Genomic DNA, 24694 nt, shown 5'->3' on the forward strand with positions numbered 1-24694 from the left:
AGAAAACAGAGGAGGGATGAGTAGGAGAAATATGCCCAGAATCGTCCAGAGTGGAGTTACATAACGTTTGAGAGAAGAGTTCAGCCTTAGAGATAGATGAGACAGCGGTGCTGCCGTCAGGGTTAAGGAGAGGAGGGAAAGATGAAGAAGTGAAATCCGAAGATATATTTTTGGCTAGATGCCAGAAGTCCTGAGAAGAAATAGAAAAAAAGCAAAGTTTTGACATTTCCTATGAATGAAAGAGCTTTTGGTAAGTCGAAGAATAGATTGGGCACGACTCCGGGCAGAAATGTAAAGATCATGGTTAGCAGGAGTGCGAAGGCTCTGGAAGCTTTTGTGAGCTGCCTCTTTATCTTTGATAGCACGAGATCAAGCGTGATTAAACTATGGCTTTTAGCATGGAGAGTAGAGAAAGTACGTGGAATATAGTGCCCATTCCGAGATAATCACCTCTGTGATGCGCTGGGCACACACAGAGGGCTCTGACCTGGAAGCAGTAATCACTCCACGGGAAATCTGAAAGTACATCGCCAGGTCGTCCACACCGAACTGAAGCAAAATGCCAGACGCATCGCCTCTTCAGTGCGTCCAGAGGGCGTAGAGGAGCGACATGACAGGATACAAAAAGTAAGGTTGTGATCGGAGTAGCCCAAAGGAGAGAACAGTTTGACAAAGTAAGTAGAAGGGTTAGAGGTCAGGAAGAGTTCTAGTATGTTGGGCCTGTGTCAAAGACGGTCAGGAATACGTATAAGGTGCTGAATCAACTGCTCTAGATCACTGAGGAGAGCAAAGCTGTAGGTTTGTTCACCAGGCTGGTCAGTGAAAGAGGATTAAAGCCAAAGCTGGTGGTGAACATTGAAATCTCCCAAGATGGAGATTTCAACGAAGGGAGAGTGGATCAACATGTGCTCCACTTTAGAGTTCAAGTAGTCAAAGCATTTGACATAGTTAGTAGAGTTAGGTGAGAGATAAACAACACATAATTTTATGTATTTAGTAATAGAATGACAATGAAGTCTTAGGCAGATGGTGAAAAATTCAGAAGAGTCAAGGTCGTGGCCACGAGAGTAAGTGATGTCGTTGCGCACGTAGGGGTCTCATCCAGCTTTGGATTGAAATTTAGGATAGAGATAGCAAGGGTGGGTTCACACGGGACACTTTTTAGTGGTCAGTATCCGCCACAAAAAGTGGCCACCACAAAAAAAATGGTCGCCATGAAAAATGGTGAGTAGGTGCACCCTGCACACGAGCCACTCGGTGGCGGCCACTAATGAGGTCAGTATGTGGGGTTATGGATCTCGTAAAGGTAGTAGCTGTCTGTGCTCTCTTGGCCAAAAGTGCAGAAGAAAGTACTGGGTTCACCCCATAGTTAGCAAATAACAGATTACTGCGTGTTGCATTCCACACATCATTTGCAAAGCTAAAAGAGCACCCTAATAATTGTTTTGACTACTTCAGGAAGTCACAGGACAGCTTTGATCATATGACAGTAATTGGTCCACGTATAACACGGCAGGACATCAACATGAGGAAATGTGTGCCAGTAGAAGATATCTCGAGACTTGCGGTAATCTTAATGTAAGACTGAACATGCCGAATATAAAGTTACATTAGATGTATTTTTTTTACCTGATTCAGCAGTCTTTGCGGTTACATAACATTTCCACTTTCTACTTCCGGGACCTGATTCATCATGCCCTGAACACAAGTTATGCGTGAAGGTCATACTTATACATCATTATGACAGTTAAAATTCATAAACTCAGTGTCAAGACATAGGGAAATTGGCGGGTAGAAGGGTGGTGTCCGTCGATAGTGGCTCGTGTGCACGCTGCCATTTGAAACAACAGTATCTATCGCTGGCCACAGTGGCGTGGTCGGAAAAAATGCCCGCCACAACTCGCCACTGTTTTGTGGCGACCACAAACAAATGGCCCGTGTGCATGTACCCATAGAGATGTGTGTGTTCTATTTTGACCATTATTTTGTGGCCACTGACCACTAAAAGTGGCTCGTGATTCCAGCCTAAGCGGGAATAGAGTAAAGAGACAGTAGCCGCCGAAACCTGTGTTTCGGTGAGAAAGAGAAGGTGAGGTTTAGAGGAGGAGAGATGGTGTTCCACAGATTGGAAATGTTGCAGAAATTGATAAGAAAGAGGTCTGAGGAGTTATCAAGACACCTCTCAAGTCGGCAGCCAAGAGGGGAGTCCTCTTTGGGGGAATGTGTGCTCCCCCCAGCCGGGAACTCCGAGGCAATGCTAATTTTTGCCATGTTTAATCTGTAAAATTTCGGGAGATGGTGTGTATGTTGTGAATGTAGTGTGGTGTGGAGGAAACGGAAAGTGAGAACATGGGAAGGGTCTTGAGGGCTTCAGCACCCTCCTCGTTTCCCAAATATACCTCACCGGGAGCGGCTAACGCCCGTTTCGGTGGGTGGATCAATTACGTAGGCTAATAATGAAAGAACAAAGTCCATTTATTTTATATGGATCAGTGTACGTCGTATGCTAAGCATGAAAGAGGAGAGCATTGTCTTTGATATGGATCAATTATGTAGGCTTATCATGAAAGAACAAATAATTTTCTTTGATCTCGTCAAATTTCGTAGGCTAAGCATGAAGGAGGAAAGCATTTTCTTTGACATAGATAAATTACGGACGTGCGCCGAAGTTTCTATTCCCGATAACTCGGAAGTGCGTTTTTTGGATTGAGAAGGACATTTCAGTTATGTTACAACGAATTTTGGTTTGGACTGGTGATTCTTAAGATTAACCTATATTTCACCCCCAAATTCGTATTTATTTTTATTTATTTTAGTATTCATGACCAAAAAAAAAGGAATGGAGCTTCATTAGTAAAATTGTCTACTAGAAACGTTTACTCTAGTTAACCTTTCAATAGATACAAAGAGAAAACTCGTTTCAAAGGACGATTTAACGGAAAGCTCAAGTAAAATAACCTGTTGATTATCCATATTCTTTTTGTTACCATCAAAAGTATATAAGCATTTTATTCAGGAATTACAGGAGTAATGCATGACTACAAAAGGTTTGTTGCATAAATGTGCCAAAGCAATGGAATGAATTGTGAGGTTACCAACAGGAGTAAACTATACAACGCCCCCAAAACCCTATTGTCTCAGAGTCCACTGTCGACCTCTTGAATTCAGCTGACAGATAAGATAGTCTCTGATACTCCGAGAGGCCCAGGTTGGTCTAGGCACCCACACGGGGAGTCCGACGGAGATTAACCCAGGGCCTGGCTTGATAGGCTTCTGTCTCGCTTGCACCACCCTAGCGGTCCCCAAGAAAAGGGGGTGGGTGTGGTTGGCAGGGCACTGTCGCTCCCATACCACCCCGTCCCCCCAGACATGGCAGAGTACTGGATGCAATACACGTCTAGGAGAATTTACTCCTATGCCCTTACCAACCAAGGAGACCTACGAGGGGACGTTGATCGTTGGGCCTATGAATCCAACAGCTCCATGGACAGGAGACTATACGCACCCACCACTTGACATTGTGATATCCACTTGGTTCATAGCCAGGTAAACTAGCCGTCTGACCTCTCTGAGCCAAGAGAGGTCGCTCGTCTTTGCTCATTTTGTCGTGGCCGTCTCTAGCTGGCACCAAAACAACAGTAAGCTACAAACATACTTGCACCATTGATTGAAGATTTGATTGTCATGTAAATCTTCATTCTTAGTGTGGATGCTTTTCCCCAGTCATTGTAAGCGAAGTAATCTCGGTTTGGTTGTGCTCGGGAACGGGAAGGGGTATTACTTTAAATGATTGGAAGAAATATGCGAATGTTTGCTTGCTCCTCATCCCATTCCTTCTGTTTTTACAATTGTTTCCCAAGATTTTTGTTTCCCAAGCTGTGTTTTCTGGGATGGAAGTATCGCTTTTTCTTTCAGCCTATTCATATATGGGTATCTTTCTAGTTACTTCCATGACGAATATTTCTATCGGCAAGAGAACATGCATGTGCAGGCATTTTCTTAGTATTAGCATATAAAATTCAAAATGTCCGTGCCAAGTCAGGTGATGCTTTCATACCTCTGGAAGGACCTCAAGCATTTAGTGAGTATCAAATTCATTAAATATCCATATTTCTGTTACAAATAGCAGGTGATGTCACTTCTTCAGACTTCGTGAGATTTCATATTTATCTATTGGCTAATATTTCAGGGAGGCATAACTTATATAATTCCATTTAATTTTACTGGTAAAAGAGCATTTGTGAATGTTTATTATGCTAGAATTTGACGATTGTATAAATCAGAATCCATAGCATTATAACCAAAGTGTGCATAAATATATATAAAAAAAATAAGCACATACTCTGATTAAGCACTATACTGTTTCGTTGAGTCTTGGCACATGCTCGGCCATTTTTGGATGGTCCTATTGATTATATTATTACCCTACCTTGACAGACTGGCTAACACCAGGCAGACAGAGATTCAAGCCCCTCTTTTGACTAAAGGTTATTCCACTTATGCTGAGCAGTAACTGTCCGCTTTGAGCCAAGGAAATTGATGTATGGGGTGTGTTAGGTCCCAATATAACTTACAGATCAGTTAATCGAACTCCAAAGCTCTCTACGAGATGGTATTGGCTGGCAATCACGAATCTAGCACATAATCAGATCGTGACAAACTACACACACACACACACACACACACACACACACACACACACACACACACACACATATAAACAAACTTGACCACTGACCTCGTACGAGCGTGGTGACATCATCAGGGTGACTCAAGTAGTTAGGGTCAATAAGGGGCGGGTCTCTGGGGTCACGTGACTTAAGCTTGACTGTTCCGCGGCTCTTTGGACGGGTCAGCATCGGGCCTACCGTGAACCCCTCAAGGCCAATCAATGACTTGTAATATTTACTGAACAGCTGTGGAAGATTGATAATTAGAGATAAGGCATTGAAGAAAGGAAAAGCGATGTCTAGAACGACCGTGCTAAAAAAAAGGGAATCATTGCACGATATAAAAAAAAACAATTAAATATATTTTCAGGTTGGGACAAAGTTCTGCAGTAGAGAAAGAAAAGAGGTTTGTTCAGATGCTATTAGACGAATATGAATTAATAATTTATAAAATTATCTTTTAAAAAAGCAGCTCTTCTTTCCCCATTAGGCGACCATATTTAGCCATCCATGAGAAAGTTACGCTTCCTCCCCAACTTCAGCTTCACGAAAATCATATATATTGTAAATTTAAAAAAAAAATATTGGTACCTACCTGACACGGTACACGGTACCTACCTGAGCGGCCCAGCTCCACTCGACTGTCCACTCTTGCTCATCCCTATACTGTTCAAACCCCTTATGCAAGAGTTAACCAGCATATTCACTCTTTCATCCCTTGCACTGGTAAACTCTGGAATAGCCTTCCTTCGTCTGTATTTCCTCCTGCCTATAACTTGTCCTCTTTCAAGAAGAGTGTATCAAGACACTTCTCCACCCAAAATGATCTCTCTTTTGGCTACTCTAAACTATCTTCTGTTGTGGGAGCGGCAAGTAGCGGGCTTTTTTTTTTCTACACTCTTTTTGTTGCCCTTGTGTCGATTATTTTCTTGTGTATATATATATATATATATATATATATATATATATATATATATATATATATATATATATATATATATATATATATATATATATATATATATATATATATATATATATATATATATATATATATATATATATATATATATATATATATATATATATATATATATATATATATATATATATATATATATATATATATATATATATATATATATAACTTTTTCTCCATCAACCTGGACTCTAGAAGATATTAGACAAGCATACCTGGCACCACTATATAAAAAAAAAATTTGCCTGCGCCATACCGGCCTTGGGCCGACCATCTGGCCCATGAAGAAAGCCTACCAGCGCGGTAGGCGGGGATGTAGTATATATATATATATATATATATATATATATATATATATATATATATATATATATATATATATATATATATATATATATATAACTTTTTTCATTCAAAAAAATTATATTTCAGCCACCCATGAACAAAAGAAAATCGTTTAAATATTTTGTAATATTCATTGTCATGTTGTTTTCTCTTGATCTAGTCTATACTCGTTCTATAGTTATATTACGTACCTCTCGTGAAGCCAATGCCATCTGTGATGAAGAGGCCGTAGTCAAAAACTGGAGTTCCAGACACGAAGAGGTACTGCAACTCAGGCCAGTACGGGTCCCCTTCCTCGGAAACACCCCAAGCGTTCACCTCAACACCTAACGGGCAGCTGAGTGGCCCTGGAAATAACAGCTTTTGTAAAGGTGCTTTCAGATTTGATGCGACTAATATGATGATGGACAATTATAGTAATTGCAATAATAGTAGTAGCAGCATCAGTAGTAGTAGTAGTAGTAGTAGTAATGATAATAGTAGTAGTAGTAGCAGTAGTAGTAGAAGTTGTACTTCTAGTAATATATGTAGTAATAATAGTAGTAGCAGTAGTAGTAGCAGCAGCAGCAGCAGCAGTAGTAGTAGTAGTAGTAGTAGCCACTACATTTATCATCAAAGAAATTGTCACCCTGTTAAATAACTACATCCAGAACACACAACTGGCGCCCCTATCCTTGAAAATTGTATTCACTCTCCCCCATCTCTTCCTCCAAAAAGCACACCCAAAAACCAAACAAGCCGAAAATATCGAGGCATTAAGAAGGCGAGTTGCCTTGTGGCAAACTAACGAGTTAGATGCCCTCCTTGGAGAAGCCAGAGCCATACAGGAGAGGCTCCCCGGACCCCAACAAAACAACACCTCCACAGAAGACAGGGCCCGGAAGTTTGCAGACAAAATGCGACAAGGCAACATTGCGTCTGTAACACGAGCCTTGTCAGAAAATTCCACACGGGGTGTGCTTCCACTCACCAGGGACACGATTAATCAACTCAAGGAAAAACATCCTCCACCGAGTGACCTGAAGGGACTGAGACTGGCAGGATGTCACCAACCACCGAATCCAGTTATATACGAAAGGATAACAGGAGAGATGGTGTGGAAGAATGCCCTCCAGACTCGTGGCAGCGCGGGGCCCTCAGGACTTGATGCACGGGGATGGCGAAGCTTGCTGAGCAGCGCCAACTTTGGCTTTGGTGACTTGCGCAACACCATTGCAGCACTGACAAGAAAACTCGCCTCCTCCAGTTGCCACTATGTGGACGCCCTGACGGCATGCCGCCTCATTCCCCTGGACAAGAGGCCGGGATGCAGGCCTATAGGAGTCGGAGAAGTCCTACGGCGCATCGTAGGCAAATGCATCATGGCTGTCGTCAAAGAAGATGTGAGAATGGCAGCAGGGAACCTCCAAGTTTGTGCGGGGCAGCAGGCAGGAGGAGAAGCAGCAGTCCATGCCATGCGGGAGATATATGACCACGTGGAGTGCGAAGCAGTGCTTCTTGTTGACGCCAAAAATACTTTCAACACAATAAATAGAAAGACTATGATACACAACATTAAAACCAAGTGCCCTAGCTTATCTATGTATGTCGAAAACACCTATACATACCCGACCGACTTATACATAAATAGCCACAGTGGAAAAGTGAAAGTGTTAAAATCATCTGAGAGAACAACACAATGTGACATAATAGCCATGGCTATGTGCGCCCTGGGCCTATCAGTTCTCCAAAATGAAATCGCGTTCGCAGAAACACGGGTGAAACAGATAGACCAAACAGAAATAAGAGATATTAAAAGAAAAATCTCAGAAGAAAGGCAACAGGCCCAAAAAGACGAGCTGGACCGTCTTACACACCACCTGTCCACAGAAATGGGTAGAAAAATACACACAGCACAGGAGGCAGGCGCCTCTAACTAGCTAACGTCATTACCAATCAGAGCAAAGGGCTTCAGCCTCAACAAACAAGAATTTGTCGACGCCATTGCTCTGAGATATGGCTGGCCGATTGAGGGACTGCTTGATCTCTGTGCATGTGGATCACCAAATGATGTCACCCACACGATGACATGTAAAAAAGGAGGCTTCGTCTCTATTCGACACGATGAAGTGAGGGATCTGACAGCCAGCATGCTCGGGGAGATATGCCAAGACGTCACTACCGAGCCGGCACTGCTTCCCCTGGACGGCGAACACCTTCGGTACAGGACAGCCAATACCTCACAGGAGGCACGGGTTGATGTAAGTGCCCGCGGATTCTGGGTGCGCGGACAGCGGGCGTTCATGGACATCCGCATATTCGACCCGATGGCTGCCTGTCACCGTGAGCTGCCCCTGCAAGCCGCCCACCACAGGAACGAGCAGGAGAAGACAAGGGCATACGGTGAAAGAATCCAACATGTGGATAAGGGCAGCCTCACCCCCCTCGTCTTCACCACATCCGGTGGGATGGGTCCCAGGGCCCAATGCTTCTACGCACGCCTCGCGGAACTAATATCAGAAAAGAAGCATCAGCCAAGGAGCCACGTTGTCGCCTGGATGAGGTGTCGCCTCTCGTTCTCCCTGCTCAGGTCGGCCATCCTATGTCTCAGGGGCACCAGACACTCTTGCCCAAAAGCCACCAACATCTCCAATATGGACTATGAAGCCACAGTGGTGGAGAGTGACATTAGGGTGGGTCGGGAGTGACTTGAGTAGGGAAGGAAAGGGGGATCTGGACGTAATAGATGATAGGTGATTTAGTGCTAGGTAGTATTAGTGATATGGTTGGATGCCACAGTCATTAGCGAACAGAGTTGGGGCTAATGACCTCCAAGCTATGGAGCCCTCCATGATTATGTGTCGGGAAAATAAACATGGGTGGAGATATCATTTATGTAGTAGAAAAAAAAAAGAAGTAGTAGTAGTAGTAGTAGTAGTAGTAGTAGTAGTAGTAGTAGTAGTAGTAGTAGTAGTAGTAGTAGTAGTAATAATAGTAGTAGTAGGAGTAGTAGTAGTAGTAGTAGTTGTAGGAGTAGGGTAGTTGTAGTAATACATACTAGTAGTAATGGTACCTGTATTATTATTATTATTATTATTATTATTATTATTATTATTATTATTATTATTATTAGTAGTAGTAGTAGTAGTAGTAGTAAGTAGTAGTAGTAGTAGTAGTAGTAGTAGTAGTAGTAGCTCTGTTAGCTTAATAGAACAATATGTTTAATAATGTTTATAATTCTAAATAAAGATGATTGTCGGCCAGTCATTGGCGGGCTGGGGCCAATTAATTGCTTTGTGAAAGACTATGAGGAAAGATACCTCTCACAACGCAACTCTAATGGATGGACGACGCCTTAGAGTAGTAATAGGAACAGGGGTAGTTGTAGTAATACATAATAGTTGTAATGGTACTTGTAATAGTGGTATTATTGTTATTATTAGTTGTAGTAGCAATAGTAGTAGTAGTAGTAGAAGTAGTAGTAGTAGTAGTAGTAGTAGTAGTATGGGTAGGCGGTGGCCGAAGTGATAGTGTACTGGACCCACATTCGCCGCGTGATGGACGACGCGGGTTCGAATCCTCACGCAACCACTCGGATTTTTCGGTCACCGCCGAGTGGCTTAAAACTACCCACATGCTGTCCTGAAGACCACCCATCAACCCGGACTCTAGAGGAAGCCGTCCAAGCGAATCAAGTACGAGTTCCGGGGGGCAGCATGAGCCAATGCAAGATGGCGCCACTATAAACACTCGCCTGCGCCAGAACGGGCTGGGCCGACCATCAGGCCCCACCTGGAAGAAGCCTTGGGCTTCTTCCATAAGAATAGTAGTAATAATTATAATAATAATAATAATAATAATAATAATAATAATAATAATACCGTAATTATAATAATAATAATAATAATAATAATAATAATAATAATAATTATAATAATAATAATAGTAATAATACTGTATCGATAATGATAATAACGATATTAATATTATAAACATTAGCAGTGGTGGCCGAGTGTTCACTGTGCCGACGTGACGTAGTGATCCCGAAGACCTAGGTTTCAGTTCCACAACAAGTCGCTAACAAGTCTTAACCATCGCCGAGTGGCTGAGCGGTTACCGTGCCGGCGCTGAGTCCAAGAGCATGCGGGTTCGCGTCCCACCCCTGCCAAAAGCTGGGATATTTCATTCATCGCCGAGCGGTCTAAGACTATCTACATATTCTCTTGAAGACTACATACGTATGAACCCGGATTCTAGATTCCCTCTCTAAAGAGAGGATCAAAGATGAGCCGAGGGGCAGTAAAATGGCGCTACCATACACTTGCCTGCGCTATAACAGGCTGGGACCGACCATCAGGCCTCACTAAGAAATCCTACCGACGCCAAAGGCAAAAACGTAAACAAAAAGAAAAAAAAAATGCGGCCAAGATCTTCAATCAATCCTAACTTCAGCGACTTCTGTAAAGAGAACATCGGTGGGTAGCATGGGCCAAGTAAAAATCATTCATTACGTCAGAAACTTATATAAAATTCGCCTGTGCCGCTAACGGACTGGGTTCATTCATGAGGCCCTTCAAGAGAGGTAGTAGTAGCGTAGAGAGAAAGTTATCAAATGGGGACACTACAGTGGTAGAATCCGCAGTATTTTTTTTTTTTTTTTTACAGTGAAGGAAGCAATCCAAGGGCAAAAACAAATGAAAACAAAATAAAGCCAGCTAAGTGACTTTATATATTGAAGTAGAATATCCAAATGAGAGGTTAGTTTCTGGTGGAGAGGTATCTTGATAGCCCTTTCTTGAAAGAGAATAAGTCATAGGCAGGAGGAAATGCAGACAAAGGAAGGCTGTTCCGGAGTTTACCAGTGAAAGGAATGAAAACATGTAATTGCTGGTTAACTCTTATATAAGGGATTTGGACAGGGTAGAATACATACATAGGAATACATAGGAAGAACAGACCCCAGAAGACCTGGCGGTCTATGGCGAGGTTGTCTGTTTACTACCGCTACTACTAGTAATCTACGTGTTGTAGGACAGGATAGAATAGATGAAGGCTCCTCCCCACCCACCTTTCCCTCCGGCATCGTGCCGGCAGGAAATAGTTGGAAGAGAAATGTGCCTTTAAGGAAGAAAGGGACATGGAAATTTTACGCTAAAGAGAGAAATAAGAGGAAACTACTACCCTTAACTTACGCTACAGGTGACCTAAGCTGTGGGGGAAATTATTAAATCGTCAGGTTGGGGCCGTGCTGCAGTCTGCCTGAAACATACGAAAAGGGTCAGTAAAATCTAATATCCCTGAAGTACTTATCCAATGTAGACTTGAAGCTATTGATACTCTGTGCACTAACTACTGACGGTGGGAGTCTATTCCCAGTGACCGACGACTCTATTATTGAAATAACTTCTGCTCGCCAATGTGTTACATCTGGTTCCCTTTAACTTCATACCGTTGCTGCGTGTTATTGTGTTGGGGTCTCTCTGAAATAGACTTTCTGGGTTAATGTTTTCGAATCTATTAAGGATTTTGAACACTTCGATTAAGTCCCCTCTTACCCTTCGCTTTTTTAAGGAAAACATATCTAAACGCTTTAAACGCTCGTCATACGTCAAGTTACGGAACGCTGGATTTTTTTGGGTTGCTCGTCTCTGTATCTTTTCTAGCAAAATTTGATCTTTGATATAATTCGGTGACCAGAACTGGACGGCGTATTCTAGATGTGGTCTTACAAATGCTGAATATAATCTCTTCATAAGTTCGGGTGATTTATAATCAAAGTTTCTTGAGATTAGTCCTAACATCATATTGGCTTTTTTACTCGCCGCTGTACATTGATCGCTCATTTTGAGAGTGTTACTGATAATTACACCAAGATCTTTTTCTTGTTTTACTTCGCTGAGCTCATGTCCTTGAATCTGATATTTAAAGTTAGGGTTCTTTTCACCTATGTGCATTACTTTACATTTATCTAAGTTGAAACACATTTGCCACTTGTCGCTCCAATCGGCAAGTCTTGTTAAATCTGATTGAATATCCTCGCAATTTTTACTGTTCGTTACCGTACCTCCTAATTTGGTGTCATCGGCGAATTTGGCTACTTTTGATAGGATATCAGTCTCTAAATCGTTCACGTAAATAATGAATAGTGTTGGCCCCAGGACCGATCCTTGTGGCACGCCACTGGTTACGGGTTGCCAATCGGATGCTTCACCATTGAGAACTACACGCTGTTGTCTATCTGTGAGCCAGTCATGAATCCATGCGCACAGATGGTCACTTATACCGTGGGAACGCAGTTTTGAAATAAGCCTAACGTGGGGAACTTTATCGAACGCTTTCTGAAAGTCTAGGTAAATTATGTCATATGGGGCTCGGGCGTCCCAGCTGGAGTATACGTCATTGAAGAAAGTTAATAAGTTGGTGAGGCAAGATCGGTTACTACGAAATCCGTGCTGATTATCAGTTATCAAATCATTTGTTTCGAGGAACGTGATCACTTTATCCCTGATTATTTTTTCGAATAGTTTAATTAGGACAGACGTAAGGCTGATAGGACGATAATTACTGGCTTGTTTTTTATCTCCTTTTTTTAAAGATCGGGGTAACATTGGCTCTTTTCCACGCAAGGGGCACGCTTGCCTGTGCTAATGACCTGTTGAACATTAACGTTATAGGTAATTCTAGCTGTTGGCTACATTCTCTTAATACGCGAGGAGATAAATTGTCGGGACCCGGAGATTTATTTGGATCTATTTTTTGCAGGTACGCACGCACTTCACTGATATCAATTTCGGTCAACGTAAGCTTAAGCTCTTCGGGGCCTCGGAAAATATTCCTCGGGGCGGGGATCGATGTCATGTTCTCTTTTGTGAATACGCTACTGAAAGTTGAGTTGAGGACCGACGCCATGCCTTTATCATCGCTAACTGTGTCGCCATTTTCTAATAGTGGGCAGATATTATTTTTAATAGTTTTTTCTTTCTTATTTAACTGAAAAATAATCTAGGGTATTTTCATTTCATACTCGCGTTTCTGTTTTCTGATTTTCTTTTCGCATTCTCTCTTGATGTTGATATAATTAGTTTAATCCTGTGAATTGTGTGCCAGTTTATATTTCTTATACAATTTTCTTTTTTCGACGATGATTTTCTGTAGGGAATTAGTTATCCACAACGGCTTGTGGTTCTCTGTCCTTCGTGGCTTAAGTGGGATGAATTTATTTACGCTCCCTGAGATTTGTACAGTGAAACGGTCATACATTTCTTCAACGCTGACGTTATTATGCAAATAGTTCCAATTTACTGATGCTAAGTCTTTTCTTAGGTCCATAAAATTCGCTTTACTATAGTTAGGTATTAAAAGTGAGTTTTTTTTTCTGAAGAGCTAGAGTAAAAACGGGTGCAGAGGGGCCGCGGGAGGGTGGATGCAGTAGTATTGGTAATTGTAGTAGTAATTGTTGTTGTAGTAGTAGTAATAGTAGTAGCAGATGAAGAAGCAGCAGCAGCAGCAACAACAATAGTTGTAGTTGTCCTCTTCGTCGCTGTTGTCTTCGCCGTCGTCATAGTTGTAGTAATAGTAGCAGTAGTAGTAGTAGTAGTAGTAGCAGTAACAGTTGTAGGAATAGTAGTTGTAGTAGTAATTGTAGTAGCAGTAGTAATAATAGTAGTAGTAATTGTAGCAACAATGTAAAAAAAAAAAAGTAATTAAACTAAGATAAAGAAGTAATAAAAATGGTACCTTAGAGTAAGATAAAGCTGAGGTCATGCGCTTTAATTGGGTTTAACCTCAGTGCTCATCTCTGTCATTACTTATTGATCCTGTGGCGTAAAATATCTCATTACTTTGGGACACATGATCTGTGTGACAACAGGATTACCTCAGTTACCTTCTAAAGATTCACCTATCGACTAGCTTGAGAGAATATGAACAGCAGTGTGGGTCCAACTGACCGTGAGGCGTGGAAATCGTTTCACTTTTTTTTTTTTTTACAGAAAGGAGACAGATCAAGGGCGTGAAAAAAAAACAATAATAAAAAAAAAACGCTACATACTGCTCCTGAATAGAGTACAGAGGAATGGCCAAAAAGAGAGGTCAATTTCGGGAGGAGAGTTGTCCTGATACCCTCCTCTTGAAAGAGTTCAAGTCGTAGGCAGGAGGAAATATAGATGAAGGAAGATTGTTCCAGAGTTTGCCAATGTGAGGGATGAAAAAGTGAAGATGCCGGTTAACTCTTGCATAAGGGGTTTGGGCAGTATAGGGATGAGCTTGATTAGAAAGTCGTTTTAGGCAAGGCCGCGAGAGGGGGGGAGGCATGCAGTTAGCAAGTTCAGAAGAGCAGTCAGCGTGAACATATCGATAGAAGGTAGAAAGAGAGGCAACATCGCCATGGAATTTAAGAGGTAGAAGGCTATCAGTAAGAGGAGAGCTGATGAGACAAAGAGAGTTAGACTCCACTCTGTCCAATCTAGATGTGTGAGAGAGACCCCACACATGAGATGCATACTCCATACGAGGGCAGACAAGGCCCCTGTATATGGATAGCAACTGTGCTGGGGAGAAGAACTGGCGGAGGCGATACAGAACGCCCAACCTCGAGGAAGATGATTTAGTGAGAGAGGAGATGTGAAGTTTGCAGTTAAGATTGTGTCGAGTTAGTAGGGGGAGAAATTGAGTTTTTGAGGCATTGAAGGACACAAGGTTCCTTCTACTCCAATCGGAAATGATAGCAAGGTCTGAGGTTAAGCGTTCTGCAGCCTCCAGTCTGGAGTCATGCACTTCCTGTTCGGATGTCTTTCTATTGAAAGAAATTGAATAATGAAGAGTGGAATCGTCGGCGTATGAGTGGAGGACAGTTTGTTATGGAAAAAAGATCATTGATGAATAGCAGGAAGAGAGTGGGTGATAGGACAGAGCCCTGTGGAACAGCACTGTTAATAGGTATAGGGGAAGAACAGTGACCGTTTACCACCGCAGAATTAGAACGTCCGGAAAGGAAACTGGAGATAAAGGAACAGAGAGGATAGAATCCGGAAGAGGGCAGTTTAGAAAGCAAAGACTTGTGCCAGACTCTATCGAAGGCTTTTGATATGTCTAGCGCAACAGAGAAGGTTTCACTGAAACGGCTCAGAGAAGGTGACCAAGAGTCAGTTAAGAGGGCAAAAAGATGGCCAGTAGAATGTCCCTTTCGGAACCCATACTGGCGATCAGATTGAAGGTTAGAAGTGGAAAGGTGCTTTTGAATCTTCCGGTTAAGGATTGATTTAAAAGCTTTAGATAGACAGGAAAATAAAGCTATAGGGCGGTAATTTGAGGGATTGGAACGGTCACCCTTCTAAGGTACAGGCTGTACGAAGACATACTTCCAGCAGGAAGGAAAGGTAGATGTTGACAGGCAGAGACAAAAGAGTTTGACCAGAGAGGTGTAAGCACGGAAGCACAGTTTTTAAGGACAATAGGAGGCACTCCATCAGGTCCATAAGCCTTCTGAGAGTTGAGGCCAGAGAGGGCATAGAAAACATCATTATGAAGAATCTTAATAACAGGCATAAAGGAGTCAGAGGGGGGATGAGTAGGAGGAATATGCCCAGAATCGTCCAGGGTGGAGTTTTTACAGAAAGTTTGAGCGAAAAGTTCAGCCTTAGAGATAGATGAAACGGCGGTGCTGACGTCAGGGTTAAGGAGAGGAGGGAAAGGGGAAGAAGTGAAATTGGAGGATATCTTTGGCTAGGTGCCAGAAGTCACGGGAAGAAGTAGAAAATGCAATGTTTTGACATTTTCTGTTCATGAAAGAGCTTTTAGTAAGTTGAAGTAAGTTGAGGCAAGGAGGTTAAATAATCGTTTCAATTAAACTTCTTAAACATTCAAATTGACTCTAAAAAGACCGAACGGTCGCTCCCTTCCTTAAATCCGAGTCACCTACAGCTGCCCACCACCCCAATCTAGAAACGACCAGAACAGAAGGAGACGTTGGCCCGGACCCCACCTAACATGGAATCGTTCTTCCTTAGAAGGTATCCCGCAAGGCTTTCTTGCGGTACAACACACCGGGCGGATGACATCCTGCAGTAGACAAAACCGCGAACGTCAAGCCGCCCGGTGTCGTGTTTCTCTGCGTCCTCCTATTTCTGGCCGTCCGTTTTATTGACAAACCAAAAGGCGGATTGCTATGAGCACGGATCCGTGTACGCAGCTGGTAGTGTGAGACAATTTTGTTTTTAGAAAATAGCAAGATGTTATTTCCCTTAAACTTACTGCTGAATCATTGCATGAGGGCTATTTTTTGGTCCTCTACTTCACCCATTACAAAACAGAACGCTGTATTGGATTCATTAATGTTTTCCTATGAAAGAATAGAACAAACACTGGGGGGACAGCCATGTACACCTGATCAGCTGTATACACGGATCCGTACGTGTTCATAGCAAGTTTGTATACAAAACGGACGGCCAAAAATAGGAGGACGCGGAGAAACACGACACCGGCTCCATTGTGTTGAATGCTGGGTAATGGCGATCCGTGAGCGGCACGCGAACCCATCACCCGCAAAGGCAGGCAAGGTCGGTGCCGCGGTATATTTACCAGTGCCGCACCATGCAGGTTCGATCGATTATATGTTTGGTTAATATGCAGGAGTAGGCGTGCCCTGTGAATCTCACGGGACATATATTTCATATTGTTTATGCCTCAATGTGTTCAGGATAACCTATTGAGCATCGGAATATTATAAAAATGTTCAAATTGGAATAATAACATATATAATTGGAAGCACCACCAATCGCCCCCCACCCCCTGCGCTGCAGCTCGCCACCCACTGATTGCGGATAGTGGATTCACCAAAGACAAGCTTTGAGCTAACAAAATATAGTCTGATCATCCTCGAACAATTTATTTCCTTTCAAATACCTACAATTCATTTCATTGCAGGTACATAAAATGATATGTAACACTGAATGTGCCTATACATACGCACTTTTGATAAAGCGCTGTATGTAAATAACATGGGTAGCCTAGCTTAATATTCGAAATAGCCTAGCCTCACATTCAACAGTTAACATTTAGCCTACTAAATACCCCCCACAAATAGGTTTTGTACTGGTTTTCGTAGAAAAAGAAAAAAAAAACTATTTCCACGGAAAAGGTATTCTGTGTCTTGAAAATAATACGCCTACTTCTGCTTCATCCGTAATGATCTGCCAATACGGGCAAAGGCATGGTACACGTAGTGTTTCTCCCATACATTTATATGTTGCGCTCCATGGATTTATCGCAGTCAGGCTGCACCTGGGAATAATAAAAGACTAAGTCTATGCTAACGATTAGCGTACTCCAGTCGCACGGAATTGATTTGCCAAGTGCATTTCAACGGATAGTACTCGCAGCATCTCTTCCTGACTTATAGTCCTCCCGCACCATGGAGGGGCTAGTTCCAGGGCTAGACAATTTTATATCGCGACAGCCTCGGGCCGCAACCCCAAACCCTTGGCCCTAAGTCGGACCGAGGATACCTGACTTTAATTCCTTCAGCCCCACAGGGGCTCTAGGGACCCGCTCGCCTTCTCCAAAGGGCCCAGAATCCTCTACCACAATCCCGTCTGGGTCCAGGAAGTCATCAGTGTTTTCATGCTAGAATTCGCACCGGACTAATCGGGCCGCTCTCGTCATTAACCCTGTGGGGTTCTTGAAAGACCTGGATTTCCGAAGATTTCGAAGATTCACAGCAATAAAAAAATATATAAAAACATATCTGGAATTTGAGATATCAGACTCACAGCCACTTCTCGTCTTTATATTTACCGACCAAACTGCTGATAATGCCTCCTTCATATCATTATACTCACGAGAGCCCTCATCCAATCTATGAATCACCTCCAAAGCTTTGCCTTCAAAAAGACTTATGAATTGAACACGCTTGGTGACCTCATCATACTGCATTAGGTTTGCAGCTTCCTCAAACCGCGCTATAAAAATTTATATCTTGTCACCTTCCTTAAAATGATTAAGCTTTAGCTTTGGGGAAACTACTTTATTATTATGAGAGTTAGTACCACCATTCCCATTATTCGCAGCCTGTAGCTCGGCTAATTTTACTGCATGTGCCTCCTTTTCTCGCTCTCTCTCAGCTTCCAGTTTCCGTAATTCTAGCTGATGTTGCCTCCTTTCTCTTTCTCTCTCTTTCTCTTGCGCTGTGAGTATGTACTCTTTGGTTTCCTTAGTATTTAACCCTATCTCTTCCGCTTCCTGTTTCCACTGTGATACAGACATCTTGCTAGTACCTACTTCACGAGCCTAACAGCCAATGCTTAGTCCTATGGAGTGTGAGGTCTGGTCTCTTGTCCGGGCCCCAATTAATGTGGGGTTCTTGAAAGACCTGGACCGCCGAAGATTTCGAGGATTCACAGCAATAAAAAAATATATATATAAAAATATGTGGAATTTGACATATCAGACCCACAGCCCTTCTCGTCTTTATAATTACCGACCAAACCTGTCACACCCACATAGGAATAAGCAAAACCAGCTGTATCCTACTCTTAAGTATATTTAATCACACAAGCAAGAAAATATGCTGGAATGAGGAATTCAGTCATTAGTTCACGCACACAGCTACCTAGCTAAATGTCTTAAAATACCTTAGACTAAGATATACGTATCAACCAATAGATAGCGTGCCTGGAGCCCGCCCGCGACGCCACGTGGTCCTCACGCCCACGATGGAGTCCTCCAAAACACACACGCCACCTTCCAAAACACTCGCAAGGTGCTCCTCCATCAAACACGCCTCTCGTAACCTCCCAGGGCCGCCTCTGCCTGAAGCACACAGTCGAGGTGCCTTGTGGATGCTTGCAGGGTTGGAAGAAGCACCACGTTGTAACACGTGGAGCGGAGAGGAGAGAAGGCTCGTCCGCCAGCAGCGAGGTTACACCAAGAAGGCGCGGGTCAAGTGGCGACCCGCCACTCGCCCTCGCTTGCCCGGCGGTCAAGATGCCAGCACTCGCCACAACTGACATCTCTCGTCCTGGATTGCACTTAATCTAGCGCCCTTACCGCTATGGGTTATTATTTATTGATACCCTAACACCATGCACTAAGTAATAATGGGGCATGCATCCCACAAATATTTCAGAATTGGCAACAATAGGCGATACTAAGTATTTGATAAGCTCCTCCCGGCTCTTGCTCTTGCTGTACAGGTGACCCGTTGGAGAGTAAGAAAACGGAAATTTCCACTCGGCTATTTCTTGGCATGAGGAATTCATGACAAACCCGTACTACCTTGAATTTCTTCACTTTGTTATATTATGAGCACTGGGTAGGAACGTTTGTGTAACACGCACGTTCTGAGAAGTGACCGGCTTTATCGCTAACCTTCGCACCAGGACAACATTTTACAGGGATGCCAAGCACCTTTCCCAGGCAACAGCTTACGTTGACCATTCGCACCGGCAGAGCTTGGCCCTAACCCGGAGACTTCCGGGTAGTTGCCATGGCTTTCTAGCAAGGGACTGCACCGACTTGAACAAACAAGTTTTATGCCAAAGCACGAAACAGGTCAAGACAGGCCGGCTGTCTAGCAAATCTCTGCACCAAGACATTTTATTTTACCGGGCAAGGGGAGGAGACCCATTCTGAGCGGTTTGAGATGCTCGCCCACGGCTTTATCGCTGCGCGACTATGGCGTCTGCCATCAGTAAAAGCAAAAGACACCTTAACCTACCTTTTCGATGAAAAAAAACTCACCCGTATGATCAAATGAATATTTCCTGAGTGCCTCGGGACGTAAAATGCGAAACACGGAGTCTGATCCCCTTTTGACAGTCCAGGTCATGCCAAACACGGAGGGATGGTCGTGGAAGTTTTCTCCAACACCATTTAAGTTGACAATCACGGGGATCTATAGAATGAAAGGAAGAGGGCCTTAGTAAATATATTAAAATCTTAGGGAGAAACGGATAACAATAAATGAGTCGTCGGGAGGAAGAGGTGCGTCAGGCACCATGGCCTACTTTTCATTAAATTATGGATGAACCCCGAAAACAGTTACCGCTCCCAGAACAAACTTAAGATTTAGAATGAAGAACAAATCAACCCAGTTTTTTTTTTTGTGTAACGAAAAAATATGACGTTTCCATTTTCATATTGCTCAATTCTTATGCATTTGGATAACAATCCTTTGAAATGTACTAAACAAAAAACAACAACAACAAAAAAAAAAAACTCTTTCACAAACCCTTTTTTTCCTCTAGAAATAAGATCTCATGAAACCGTAACACGAAAATTTTTATCCATGTATCTATTTTTATGATTTTTTATGATGAATTCCATTAAAAATTATAGTTACGCGAAAAAATTATAAAAAAAATGATTTTCACAATCAAATAATAGAAACGAATATTCCATATTCCCTGAAGATTGTCTTGATCACATTCTCTACATTTCTGCCCGGAATCGTGGTGAATCTGTTATCCGACTAACCAAAAACGCTATCATCAACATTGAGTGCCGCAACATAGATTTCTCTAATTTTTAAAGGGACATCTGAAACAGACCCAAAAACATTTCCTCCAATTTCATTTCTTCATCTTTCGCTCGTCTCCATAATCCTGACGGCAGCACCGCCTTCACATCTGTCTCTAAGGCTAAACTGTTCGCTTAAACTATCTGTAAACGCTCAACTTTGGACGATTCAGGGCAAATTCCTCCTGCTCATCCGCCTTCTGATTCCACTGTGCCTGTTATTAAGCTTTCTAGAAATGATGTTTTCTATGTCCACTCTGGCTTCATTCCTCAGATGGCTTATGAATCTAATGAAGTGCGTTCATTATCCTTAAAAACCGTGTTTCCGTGCCGAAACCATACCTGTGCCTAAAAAGGGTCACCGTGCCAATCCCCAAAACTACAGTCCTATAGCTTTACTTTACTGTCATTCTAAAGCTATTGAAGCAATCATTCTCTCTCTCTCTCTCTCTCTCTCTCTCTCTCTCTCTCTCTCTCTCTCTCTCTCTCTCTCTCTCTCTCTCTCTCTCTCTCTCTCTCTCTCTCTCTCTCTCTATATATATATATATACACACACATACATATCTCTCTCTCTCTCTCTCTCTCTCTCTCTCTCTCTCTCTCTCTCTCTCTCTCTCTCTCTCTTTATATATATATATATATATATATATATATATATATATATATATATATATATATATATATATATATATATTTTTTCTTCTTGTTCTTTTACCGCAGAGGAGTCAGTTCAAGGGCATAAAAAAAGGTAACAAATATTTAAAAAAAGCCCGATACTCACTGTTCCTAAAAAAGAGTTAGAAGAGTGGTCGAAAGATAGGTCAATTTCGGGAGGAGAAGTGTCCTGATACCCTCCTCTTGAAAGAGTTCAAGTCATAAGCAGGAGGAAATACAGATGAAGGATGATTGTTCCAGAGTTTACCAGCGAGAGGCATGAAAGAATGAAGATGCTGGTTAACTCTTGCGTAAGGGATTTGAACAGTAAAGGGATGAGCTTGAGTAGAAAGTCGTGTGTGGCGAGGCCGCGGGAGGGGGGGAGGCATGCAGTTAGCAAGTTCGGAAGAGCAGTCAGCATGAAAATATCGATAGAAGATAGAGAGGCAACATGGCGGCGAAATTTAAGAGGTAAAAGACTATTAGTAAAAGGAGGAGAGCTGATGAGACGAAGAGCCTTAGACTCGACTCTGTCCAAGAGGGCTATGTGAATGGAGCCCCTCCACACGTGAGATGCATACTCCATACGAGGGCGGACAAGGCCCCTGTAAATGAATAGCAACTGTGCGGGGGAGAAGAACTGGCGGAGACGGTACAGAACGGCCAGCCTCGAGGAAGCTGATTTAGTAAGAGAAAATATATGAAGATTCCAGTTGAGATTTTGAGTTAAGAATAAATCGTGGATGTTTAGTGTTGAAGAAGGTGATAGCTGAGTGTTGTCAAAGAATAGGGGATAGTTGTTTGGAAGATTGTGTCGAGTGGATAGGTGGAGAAACTGTGTTTTTGAGGCATTGAAGAACACCAAGTTCTTCTTGCCCCAATCGGAAATAATATTAAGGCTAAGCGTCCTGCCGCCTCCAGCTTGAAATCATATAGTTCCTGTTGGGTGTGTCTTCTATTAAAAGAAGTTGAATAATGCAGAGTAGAGTCATCGGCGTAAGAATGGATAGGACAGTTTGTTTTGGAAAGAAGATCATCAATAAACAACAGAAAGAAAGTGGGAGATAGGAGAGAACCCAGCGGAACACCACTATTAATGGGTTTAGGGGAAGAACAGTGACCGTCTACCACAGCAGAAATAGAATGGTCAGAGAGGAAACTGGAGATAAAGGTACAGAGAGAAGGATAGAAAGCGTAGGAGGGTAGTTTGGAAAGCAAAGATTTGTGCCAGACCCTATCAAAGGCTTTTGATATGTCCAGCGCAATAGCAAAGGTTTCACGTAAATGGCTAAGGGAGGATGACCAAGAATTAGTTAGGAAGGCAAGGAGATCAACAGTAGAACGCCCCTTGCATAACCCATACTGGCGATCAGATAAAAGGTCAGAAGTGGAAAGGTGCTTTTGAATCTTCCGGTTAAGGATAGTTTCAAAAGTTTTAGATAGACAAGAAAGCAAAGCTATAGGCCGGTAGTTTTAGGGATTGGAATGGTCACCCTTCTTAGGCACAGGCTGTATGAAGACATAATTCCAGTAGGAAGGAAAGGTAGATGATGACAGGCAGAGGCGAAAGAGTTTGACCAGGCAGGTTGTCAGCACGGAACCACAGTTTTTAAGGACAATAGAAGGCACTCCATCAGGTCCATAAGCCTTCTGAGGATTGAGGCCATAGAGGACATAGAAAACATCACTCTTAAGAATCATAAAAACAGGCATAAAGGAGTCAGAGGGGGGATGACTAGGAGGAATATGCCCCAAATCGTTCAGAGCGGAGTTTTTAAAGAAAGTTTGAGAGAAGAGTTCAGCCTTAGAGATAGATGAGACGGCGGTGTTGCCGTCAGGACAAAGGAAAGGAGGGAAAGATGAAGAAGTGAAGTTGGAGGAGATGTTTTTCCTCGATGCCAAAAGTCACGGGAAGAATTAGAAAAAGCAAGGTTTTGGCATTTTCTATCAATGAAGGAGTTTTTGGTAAGTCGGAGAATAGATTTGGGATTCCAGGCAGAAATGTAAAGATCATGGTTAGCGGGAGTTCGAAGGCTCTGGTACCTTTTTTGAGCTGCCTCTCTATCTTTGATAGCACGAGAACAAGCATGATTAAACCAAGGCTTTTTAGCATGAGGAGTAGAGAAAGTACTTGGAATGTATGCCTCCATTCCAGAGACAATCACCTCTGTGATGCGCTGTGCACACACAGAGGGGTCTCAATCTTGGAAGCAATAATCATTCCACGGGAAATCGGAAAAGTACATCCTCAGGTCGTCCGACCGAGCTGAAACGAAATGCCAGAAGCATCGCCTTTTCGGTGGGTCCAGAGGGTGTACAGGAGCGATAGGACATGATACTGAAATAAGGTTGTGATCGGAGGAGCCCAACGGAGAGAACAGTTTGACAAAGTAAGCAGAAGGGTTAGAGGTAAGGAAGAGATCTAGTATGTTGGGTCGGTCTCCAAGACGGTCGGGAATACGTGTAGGGTGTTGAACCAACTGCTCTAGGTCATTGAGGAGAGCAAAGTTGTAGGCTTGTTCACCAGGCTGGTCAGTGAAAGCGGATGAAGGCCAAAGCTGGCGGTGAACATTAAAATATCCCAAGATGGAGATTTCAGCGCAGGGAGAGTGGGTCAAGATGTGCTCCACTGTAGAGTTCAAGTAGTCAAAGAAATTTACATAGTTAGTAGAGTTAGGTGAGAAATGAACAGCACAGATGTATTTAGTAGTAGATAGACAATGAAGTCTTAGCCAGATGGTGGAAAATTCTGAAGAGTCAAGGTCGAGGGAACGAGAGCAAGTAATGTCGTTGCGCACGTAGGCGCAACATCCAGCTTTGGATTGAAATTTAGGATAGAGATAGTACATATATATATATATATATATATATATATATATATATATATATATATATATATATATATATATATATATATATATATATATATATATATATATATATATATATATATATATATATATATATATATATATATATATATATATATATATATATATATATATATATATATATATATATATATATATATATATATATATATGCCAAAAAAATCGTCGCACACTTACAATTCCGACGCTCTAACGCTTCGCATTTATTTTGGGTTGTCAACCATATGGGTTGTTACTATGGTAAAACAAACCCTCATCTGGCAACTGTTCGCTTCCGTGCCAACGTCAAATTGAAATAAAATGATCAGTAGTTGTCACCTCGGCCTAGTGGTAGGGTGTAGGAGGTGATCCCGCGCTCCGTTTCCCCGCCCTTGATTACTTGCTTTCAGCTAGACTGCTGTCACTTTCTTTTTGAGCTGCGCAATGGGTCCAACCAAGCTCGATATGACAGAGAAATGCTTGGTTGTGGTTTACATTGGTGAAGGAATGTTTAAACGCGAAATAGGACGATAATTTGGCAGATCAGAGACAGCTTTATATATATATATATATATATATATATATATATATATATATATATATATATATATATATATATATATATATATATATGGAGAGACAGGAGGAAGATATGTCGGGAAGCGGTGGCTGAGTGGTTAGCA

At 42.3% G+C, this 24694-nt stretch overlaps 1 pseudogene; it reads right to left on the reverse strand.

The window, feature by feature from the left end:
• Window positions 1–6185: 6185 nt before the first annotated feature.
• Window positions 6186–24694, reverse strand: part of LOC126994419 (glucose dehydrogenase [FAD, quinone]-like) — a 75280-nt pseudogene continuing 56771 nt past the window's right edge.

The sequence above is a fragment of the Eriocheir sinensis genome, unplaced genomic scaffold (assembly GCF_024679095.1).
Source record: "Eriocheir sinensis breed Jianghai 21 unplaced genomic scaffold, ASM2467909v1 Scaffold790, whole genome shotgun sequence".
NCBI classification, from domain to species: Eukaryota; Metazoa; Arthropoda; class Malacostraca; order Decapoda; family Varunidae; genus Eriocheir; species Eriocheir sinensis.